The 10,557-nt window shown below is 36.5% G+C and overlaps 1 protein-coding gene across 2 annotated transcripts in view; it reads left to right on the top strand.

The window, feature by feature from the left end:
* The window catches only part of lnx1 (ligand of numb-protein X 1), a 114,782-nt gene that overhangs the window by 17,204 nt on the left and 87,021 nt on the right, over positions 1-10,557 (top strand). For both annotated transcript variants that reach the window (XM_061978093.1, XM_061978094.1), the window contains one exon: positions 1-39. This exon is cut by the window's left edge and continues 196 nt beyond it. The gene's annotated coding sequence lies outside the window, so the exon portion shown is untranslated. The remainder of the gene's footprint in view (positions 40-10,557) is intronic.

Raw genomic sequence — 10,557 nt, 5'->3', positions numbered from 1 at the left:
TGTACCTGTCCAGGCGAGCAGCACTGCTCATGAAGTCAAGTAAGTAGATTTTTGGCCTTTTCTACTTTGACAGAAATCTTACTTATATTTAAAAACAAGTATACTTAAGGGAAAACCTGTTTCTGGTTCTGGTTCTGGTTTATCTTCATGTGCATGGATCTCATTAGCGCCTTATTGTTGTGTTTGGATAGTATCTCATCATCAGCGTATGTTCGGTACGCATAGTTCTCATCCGGTCGAGGCAGCCTCATATCTGCCAGCAGATTGTTCTGCTTCTAAATACAATCTTAGTTCCAATCACTTTCAATTACATGGCAAGTAATAACGAGCTAAGCATGTAGCGTACCCTGTGCTAATAGGTTAGCATTGGATTTTTGGGGCGTGTGCCGTTTGTAAGTCTCATTTTTCCCCTCATTTGTTTTCTACACATACGTTAAAAAGCTAGCAAAGACAAAAAAATAAAGAGTTAAAGTCGAAATTACATGAATAGTCGAAGAAGAGAGCCTTGGTTATAGCGTTTGCTAACAGCCCACATGCTAAAGTGTTAGCGTGCTAAAAGAAACTAGAACTAATTCTCGCAGTTTTTGAAGTATTTTGTAATGAAACTTGAAAATGTTTGAAAGATACCGAAAAAAATTTCAATATATCAGTTTTGTTTGGGATTGTGAGTTTCGGGTGTGTACTGCTCAGAGTTCATATTGTTTCTTCTTGTAGATAGATAGATAGTACTTTATTGATTCTTTCAGGAGAGTTCCCTCAGGAAAATTAAAATTGTAGTACATTTTCTTGTAGTACTTTAGATTCTTTGAAATGATAATACAAATGAAGAGTTTAGGTCGTTGATATTAAATGAGGGCTGTTCGCAACATGCTTTAAAGTTAAATTTTTTAAGTGTTAGCATACTAAAAGAAACTAGAACTAATTCTCGCAAACTTGAAAATGCTTGAAAGATACCAAAAAAATGTCAATACATCAGTTTTGTTGGAGATTATGAGTTTAGGGTGTGTACTGCTCAGAATTCATATTGTCTTCTTTTACTACATTTTCCTGTAGTACTTTAGATTCTTTGAAATGATCATAAAAATTAAGAGTTTAGGTCGTTGAAATTAAATGAGGGCTGTTTGCAACTTGCCTTAAAGTTACATTTATTAAACCAAAACAAACATGAACACACCTGCTAGCCTATGTGTACCTTAAGTGGTTTACCAGAACATATACATTCTTTACAATTTCTGAATATATTGAACAAAATTTAGGCCCGAGGAATTTGTCCGGTCCCAGAGAAGCAACTAATAATGTGCAGTCATGTTATGTTACGATAGACTATGCATTCAATCATAGCTAACGTTAGCTAGCCTAATCGCTATCATTAGCTCACAACACACAAAGTGTTAGCATGCTAAAAGTAACTAGAACTAATTCTCGCAATTTTCAACGTATTTTGTGCCGTACTTGAAACTTGAAAATGCTTGAAAGGTACCAAAAAAATGTCAATATATCAGTTTTGTTGGGGATTGAGTTTCGGGTGCGTACTGCTCAGAATTCATATTGTCTTCTTTTACTACATTTTCTTGTAGTACTTTAGATTCTTTGAAATGATCATAAAAATGAAGAGTTTAGGTCGTTGAAATTAAATGAGGGCTGTTCGCAACTTGCCTTAAAGTTACATTTTTCAAACCAAAACAAACAAGGACACACCTGCTAGCCTATGTGTACCATTAGTGGTTTACCGGAACTTATTTATTCTTTACAATTTCTAATTATATTGAACAAAATGTAGGCCCGAGGAATTTGTCCGGTCCCAGAGAAGCAACTAATAATTTGCAGTCATGTTATGTTACGATAGAATATACATTCAATCATAGCTAACGTTAGCTAGCCTAATCGCTATCATTAGCTAGCAACACACAAAGCTAGCTAATATTGTACTAAAAGCCGTAAGAGGTCGAGATGTAATGCTTTTAAAACGCATTAGAAAGTTAGCACCCTCTGGTTGCTAATAGCACCTTTAATAGAAGTAGAGAGCCTGTGTTGTACCATATTAGCCCAATTGCTAATATGTTAGCATATAAGGAGAGATGTGTACTCTTTTTCTCAATTCATACAACATTTTGTACTGTACCTACAACTTTAAAATGCTTGAAACAGACAAAAAAACAACTATTGTATATTAGTTTTAGTGGCAATTACAAGTGTAGGGTGTGTATTGTTTAGAAATTGTATTGTCTACACTGGTTTTAAGGTTCCTATTTTTTGAAAACGCTAGAAAAGAACAAAATAAAGGGTTGGTCAAATTTAATGATGAATTAAATTAAAAAGTTCTAATGACCGTTTCAGTTTTGTATTGACATGACTGCCTTTTTGGCTAAATAGCATGCTTGATGCTATTATACTAGCATTGTAGTAGCAATGTTTTGATTTCAAACACTTACTTTGTCTATTTCTGTTTGGGTTTCTACCGTTATTTTTCATTAAAAAAAAGAAAACTAAAGAATTTAAGTGGTCAGTTTGAGTTACATGTAACGTAAAGGGCTATTAATGTAAGCATGTTGAGGCGCTAACTAGCATGCGAACAGACCAAATGACTAAATTGAATACAACCTCAAAAAAGGTGGGGGAAAAAGTATGTTTTGTCAAACGTGTGTATTGGAACTAACTGAACTTGAACAGGAAGGCCTTTACTGGAATGTTACAGCGTATGCATGACATGTCAGAACAAAGCTCGGTTGATTGCCTTTTGGCAGACTAATCATGTTCATGTATTGCCTCGAGTTAATCAATACAGTGCTGGACAGTCATCCTAAATATTCAGGATCTCATTTAGCTTGAGGAACTTTATCATTTTATTGGTGTCAATTAGGTTTGGAGTTATTTCTAATCCACCTGCTTGGAAGCTATCAGCTTGTTTGTCGGTGTTAGCATCATTGCTAGTTAGTGAGTAACATTTCTGGCCACCATGTGACTCAGTGTGTTTGGAGTCCTTACATGTGTTAGTCATTGCGTCGTTCAGAACAAAAATGAACATGTTGACCCAAATGATAGTATTGTGTATCATCTTCTACAGTATCTAAGAGGTTTTTAGTGAAGCAAAATGTGCTACAAGCTTGCAGTTAGTGACTTTCCCTTCAAAAAATGTTACCCAGAGTTATTATGTAGGTTTTTTTCTTTTCACTGAGTTGGTCTTTACTCTTAAGCGTTATTTGCTGATTTGGCAAATCATATTATGATTAACCTGTCTGGTCCTTTCAGGTCACACACTCTCGGGACAAAAAGTGCACACTGTAGCCCGAATTAGAATGACTTTGACACATGTTTGGCAACATACCTAAAGGTTTTAGTCATGGAAAACATGCAAAGGTTATCATAGAGCGTTAATTGCTTTGCAAATGTGAAAAGGTGTATTGTTTTGAATATTGAAATTGCAATATTATCTGTTTGTACCATTTATAAAGAAAAGCTAGTCGTCAATATTCGACCAGTTGGAGGTAGTATCAGCGTAGGGTGAATCCCACCTAACCTTACCCTTGTCCACACACACACAGTGGTCGTTTAAGACCCCCTCGCCCCCCTCCGTCCCCCGGCGCAACGCGACCTAATACGCATGTGCAGAAAATACGCACGTCATAGTCACCTCCAGTGTTGCTTTGTGTGCAAGTTCTTAAAGGGGAACATTATCACCAGACCTATGTAAGCATCAATATATACCTTGATGTTGCAGAAAAAGGACCATATATTTTTTTAACCGATTTCCAAACTCTAAATGGGTGAATTTTGGCGAATTAAACGCCTTTCTATTATTTGTGACGTCACATCGGGAAGCAATCCGCCATTTTCTCACTTTCGTCGGTGTGTTGTCGGAGGGTGTAACAACACGAACAGGGACGGATTCAAGTTGCACCAAAGATACGAAAGTGGCAAGAAATTGGACGAAATTTGTTCAAAATACGAGGGTGTGGGGAAAGCCGACAAAATGGTCAGTCGTTTGTTCCACACACTTTACCGACGAAAGCTATGCTACGACAGAGATGGCAAGAATGTGTGGATATCCTGCGACACTCAAAGCAGATGCTGACATCAACTCCAAAACTGGACGGATCAGCTTTCAGGAAAAGAGAGCGCATGAGGGTATGTCTACAGAATATATTAATTGATGAAAACTTTATTCATTACTCGCGGCTTTACGTAAATTATTATACATAAACTGTGTTTACCAATAATTTAGCTTAAAAACATTTATTTTTTTCAATCATTCGAGTACATTCGGGTAGTCTTGTGTAATGCAGTATTTTGTGTCTATTTAGGTATGGTTAACCTGAGTGCTGAAATCGTGGAAAAATATATGTTCTTAGCGCGCCTGAAATGGGCTGTCTGCACTCTCAAAGTGCATGTTGTTGCCAAATGTATTTCATATGCTGTAAACCTAGTTCATAGTTGTTAGTTTCCTTTAATGCCAAACAAACATACCAATCGTTGGTTAGAAGGCGATCGCCAAATTCGTCCTCGCTTTCTCCCGTGTCGCTGGCTGTCGTGTCGTTTTCGTCTGTTTCGCTTGCATACGGTTCAAACCGATATGGCTCAATAGCTTCAGTTTCTTCTTCAATTTCGTTTTCGCTACCTGCCTCCACACTACAACCATCCGTTTCAATACATGCATAATCTGTTGAATCGCTTAAGCCGCTGAAATCCGAGTCTGAATCCGAGCTAATGTCGCTATAGCTTGCTGTTCTTTCCGCCATGTTTGTTTGTGTTGGCATCACTGTGTGACGTCACAGGAAAATGGACGGGTGTATATAACGATGGTTAAAATCAGGCACTTTGAAGCTTTTTTTAGGGATATTGCGTGATGGGTAAAATTTTAAAAAAAACTTCGAAAAATAAAATAAGCCACTGGGAACTGATTTTTAATGGTTTTAACCCTTCTGAAATTGTGATAATGTTCCCCTTTAAATTAAATGTAACTTGTCCGAACAAGATCCAGTGCTGTGGTATTTCAATTATTACATTTCACAATATTATATGATTTTTTTCCATTTAATTTATGATGATTTTATTTCAATTACAATACAATCAACCAAATTGAAAAAAATCAGTCAATTTAAAAACACAATACATTGTAATTAAATACAACGTAATGTTGTTTTTTTTAGTTTTTATTTATTTACATTTTCTGTTTAATTATTTATTGTTTTATTGTTATTACTATTATTATTTTATTTTTTTGTCCTGTCCAGCTTCTCAGGGAAATCATATAGTTGATGTAGATGCCCATATCGGCTGTACAAATTTACTTTAGAAAATAGAAGTGTGGGATACTTCTCTTGTTGCCTTATTTGTATTTGACTTTATTAAATGTATTTATATTATTATTTGGTGCATATTATTATTTGGAGCAGGAGGGGATAGAAACAGAAAAATAGGAAAACAGAGGGGGAAATTGTGGGGACAAGAGAGGGATTAGACAGAGAGACAAAAACAACAGCAAACACAACAATAACAGCAACAACAACAACAATAGAGCAACATCAGCAAATAGGATATGTACAAATATGATGGTAAAAGTGATAGCAAAGAAGCAGTTAGTGAAATAAATAATACAGAAATGACAATGAGCATTATTACACTACAAATGGAGCAATACAAATACCAATAGAAATAGCGCTATTGATAATGAACCATACCAATAATTATCTCTATTATCAACAATACAGTTGTTCATATATACGTAATGATAACTGGAGATACAAAAGAAAGCAGAAAAATGGAGGGGAAGAAACAGAAGCCAGCCAGTTATTACTATTATTTTAATGATAAATGTATTTTAGTGTCAACCCATTCCGCAATGATGCATCCCATGGTGGGATCCTAAACAAAATGCAAAGACACCTAAAAACTAGGGCTATGTGTCTTACAACAACTCACGATTCAATTAGATTCTGAAGCTCGGGGTGCCGATTTTATTTAGAATAAACTTTTCATTCAACACAATCCTCGATTCAAACCAATTCTTGCAATATATTATATAGTACCGTATTTTTCGGACTATAAGTCGCAGTTTTTTTCATAGTTTGGCAGGGCTCCAGTGCGACTTATATATATATTTTTCCTTTTTTATTATGCATTTTCGGCAGGTGCGACTTATACTCCGGTGCGACTTATACTCCGAAAAATATGGTGTATATACCCTATTTTTCGGACTATAAGGCGCACTTAAAATCCTTTCGTTTTCTCAAAAATTGACAATGTGCCTTATAGCCCGGTGCGCCCAATGTACGGAATAATTCTGGTTGTGCTTACCGACCTCGAAGACATTTTTTTTTTTGGTCCTTGGTGTAATGATTAGTGTGACCAGTAGATGGTTGTCACACATAATATATACATGTAGACTGCAATATGACGCCAGTAAAAAACACCAAAGCTTTGAATGTTCCATTGAAAATAAACAACTTTTCACAGGGAACTCAAAAATCTGTCAAAATGTTTCAGTACGACTTTGAAGCCGCAACGCTTGGATTGTCGGCCCATTACGGCTACCGTAGTCAGAGATACAAGTATTACTATGGTGCGTGTATAAGGACCGCACCCTTTAGCAGACATATTATCTGGCGTTTTGTTTCACAATATTATGCAAAACCAACTTTTCTTACCTTCTGGTACCTGCTGATGTGTATTTGGGATCTGCATAAGTCCTGAAAATTTGCACTTTGTAGTCCGTGCCGATGCCGTTGTCGATAAACTTCTTCTTTTTCTCTATCTTCTTGTTATGGGAAGTTCATCCTCCGCTGTGGCCATTTCTATTATAAAGTAGGGTAAACCTTAAGTGAAAATATGGCCTAAATATGTCCTTTTTTTAAAATTGATTTTCGAAAAATTTGAAACAATTTATCATCCTAATAAATAAGAATGGCATTCTGAATGTGGATCAGTTTTTCAAGCCCCCCCCCACTAAGCACAGTTTTAGGTTCATGCTTTTTAAAGCTGAACTTTGTTGTGAGAGCAGTCCGCAGTCACAGGAGAGACAAATAAACTATACAGAGGAATGTATAGGCGCCCAAGCAAACCTTTTTTCTTATCATAAATAATAAAAGAATGAGTGATTGCTGTGTTTGCTGTGTTAGTGATTGATTAAACTTGGCTTTGGGTCTTTGCGGTGTGAACAATCTTGCTATCAGACCTTCCTGCTCCTTTGGAAGAGGGTGTGTCCTCGCAACAGTTTGGTCTGCAGACCTCCAGTACATGTCTTTGCATGCGTTTGTGTGCGCGGGAAAGAGGTGTTTAATTGTGTAATCATCATTCCACACACAGATCGTTACCATGAAGTGTCGATGAATACGTTAAGCCGGTTTCTATTCCCAATAAAAAGGTGTTGCTGTTTGCACAAGGATTTCCCAAGAAGACAAGAAAGTTGACTGCACTGCAAAAAGTCAGTGTTCAAAAACAAGAAAAAAAATACAAAAATGAGGGGTATTTTATTTGAACTAAGCAAAATTATCTGCCGATAGAACAAGAAAATTTGGCTTGTCAAGACTTTCCAAAACAAGTAAAATTAGCTAACTTCAATGAACCCAAAAATACCTTTAAAATAAGTATATTCTCACTAATAACAAGTGCACTTTTCTTGGTAGAAAAATAAAATATGAGACCTTTTTGCTCAATATGTTGAAAAATATTCTTAAATGAAGTAAATGCTAGTGCCATTATCTTGACATAATGATATGCGCTCGACATTACATTTCTTGAAACCAGCAAACTTATACTAAAAACTAATTTATTGTTCTTAATGGAAAGGCAACAAGGCAACCGCTTGTTACTCTCGGGGTCTCCTAGCCGCTCAGGCAAATCATATGGTCTAAAAATGCATTTTTCCATCGATAACATGACATCATCGCGCCAAGTGCGTGCTCTTTCAGTCAATTAGTGCGCATATATACAGCCTGGCCCCCAGCCAAAAAATGTTTTATTGTAATTTTGAAGAATTCATCTAAATATGCATGAACTATTTCTGTTCAAAATTGTTTGAAATGTCACATGTTAAATGTTTAAATATCAACTGTCAGTTTGCTGTACTGTGCCAATTGTACTACAATATGAGTACGTATTTTCTATTGTTTCATTGAAAATAAAACAGCAAAGTCCATTTGGCTGTCATCTGTCTTAATTATGAGACACAATTGTGTCAGTCTTTTTTTTTTTCATGCTTGAAATAAGAAATTATTACTTTAAAAAAGTAGTTTTATACTTGTGAGTGTTGATGACACAGCTTTGCAACAGTTGATATTCTAGTTTCAAGCATGTTTTACTCAATATAGGTCATCAAATCTTTATAATTTAGGACCAAAACACTTAAAACAAGTAAAACACTCTAACATAAAATCTGCTTAGTGAGAAGAATTATCATATCAGACAGAAAATAAGCAAATATCACCCTTATTTGAGATATTTAATCTTATTTAGATTTCAGTTTTTGAAGTGTGCTGACAATATAATGTATTCATTTGTTGGTTTGGGTACACAATGTCCTGCAATCATAACTCAACTTGCAGTTATTTTTTATGACGGATAGGCAGGCAATCTCATTTTTAATAATTTCACCATCATGATGTACAATTGTATGATCGTAATGATAGTAACACTATGTCTGTGGATATTCTCATTCATCAATGCCATTGGATTCTCAGGGCATTCAATCGACAGCAACATCGTTTGTCTTAGAAGCGATTTTACCTCTCATCTGAGTAGATTTCCTCAGTTCATGCTCAGACTGAGATTGCTCAGATCCAGTCTGAGTGCGGGTGCAAAGGTCCAAACAATTTATACAATATGATAGGGTTGTACGGTATACCGGTATTAGCATAGTACTGCGATACTAATGAATCATATTCTGTACTATACCGCCTCTGAAAAGTACCAGTCCATCCCCTCCCCGCGCCCCCGTCGTCAAGTCGTGGCATTGCTGGTTTACGAGCAGACGAGCATGTTCGGCAGTGCACAATCACAGAGTACTTGCAAGCAGACACAGTGTGTAGACAGAAAAGGGAGAACGGACGCAATTTGGCATAAAAACTAACAAAGGTGAAGTTATAACACTGAAACGCCTTTAGGAAGAGGTGCTTTAAGACATTGCTAGTCCAGCTGCAGTCTGCAGTGTTTTAGCGACTTCTAAATCACTAATTCTGGTCTCCATGGCGACAAATAAAGTACGTTTTTTACAAGTATCATCCCTGCAGGACGAGGAAGAGCTAAACATGCTTCACTACACACCGTAGCTTACCGGCGTCAAAATTTAAGCAAACGTACAAAGTACAGGAGCGTATCTAGTCGATACTACTATGATTACATCGATATTTTTTGGCATCACAACATCTTCTTTCGTTTTTTTAAAATGTATATTATGTTTAAAAACTCAGGAAATATGTTCCTGGACACATGAGGACTTTGAATATGACCAATGTATGATCCTGTAACTACTTGGTATCGGATCGATACCTAATTTTGTGGTATCATTCAAAACTAATGTAAAGCATCCAAACAACAGAAGAATAAGTGATTATTACATTTTAACAGAAGTGTAGATAGAACATGTTAAAAGAGAAAGTAAGCAGATATTAACAGTAAATGAACAAGTAGATTAATAATTCATTTTCTACCGCTTGTCCTTAATAATTTTGACAAAATAATAGAATGGAAAATGACACAATATGTTACTGCATATGTCAGCAGACTAAATTAGGAGCCTTTGTTTGCTTAATTGCTAATAAAAGACAAGTTGTCTTGTATGTTCACTATTTTATTTAAGGACAAACTTGCAATAAGAAACATATGTTTAATGTACCCTAAGATTTTTTGTTAAAATTAAGCCAATAATGCCATTTTTTGTGGTCCCCTTTATTTAGAAAAGTACCGAAAAGTATCAAAATAAATTTTGGTACCAGTACCAAAATATTGTTATCGGGACAACACTACAATATACTATAGGCCAGGGGTGCTCATTATGTCGATCGCGAGCTACCGGTTGATGGCGGAGGGTGTGTCAGTCCATCGCCAACCAGGCATTAAAAAATAAAGCTAAAAATAAGCGATCATTTATCTTCACCGATACGTCACTTTCGTCACTTGATTTACATTGACGGCAGACAGGAAGGCGAGAAACAATTTTTATTTCAACAGACTCTAGCGTCAGAACTCTGAAGACCGACTGCACAGTTCCTATCGTCACAATAAAAGCGCTGCTTCATCCTGCCTGCGCTAACAAAATAAGAGTCTCAGAAAGTTAGCAAGCTACAGAGTTTGCTGCCAATACATTTCTTGTAAAGTGTTTAAAAAGGAGTATGGAAGCTGGACAACCTACTCAGTGGCCTAGTGGTTAGAGTGTCCGCCCCGGCCGAGTCATACCAAAGACTATAAAAATGGGACCCATTACCTCCCTGCTTGGCACTCAGCATCAAGGGTTGGAATTGGGGGTTAAATCACCAAAATGATTCCCGGGCGCGGCCACCGCTGCTGCCCACTGCTCCCCTCACCTCCCAGGGGGTGATCAAGGGTGATGGGTCAAATGCAGAG

The sequence above is a fragment of the Nerophis lumbriciformis genome, linkage group LG18 (genome assembly GCF_033978685.3).
Source record: "Nerophis lumbriciformis linkage group LG18, RoL_Nlum_v2.1, whole genome shotgun sequence".
Lineage (NCBI taxonomy): Eukaryota > Metazoa > Chordata > Actinopteri > Syngnathiformes > Syngnathidae > Nerophis > Nerophis lumbriciformis.
The sequence above is the reverse complement of the archived record's forward strand: the minus strand, read 5'-3'. Positions and strand labels throughout refer to the sequence as shown.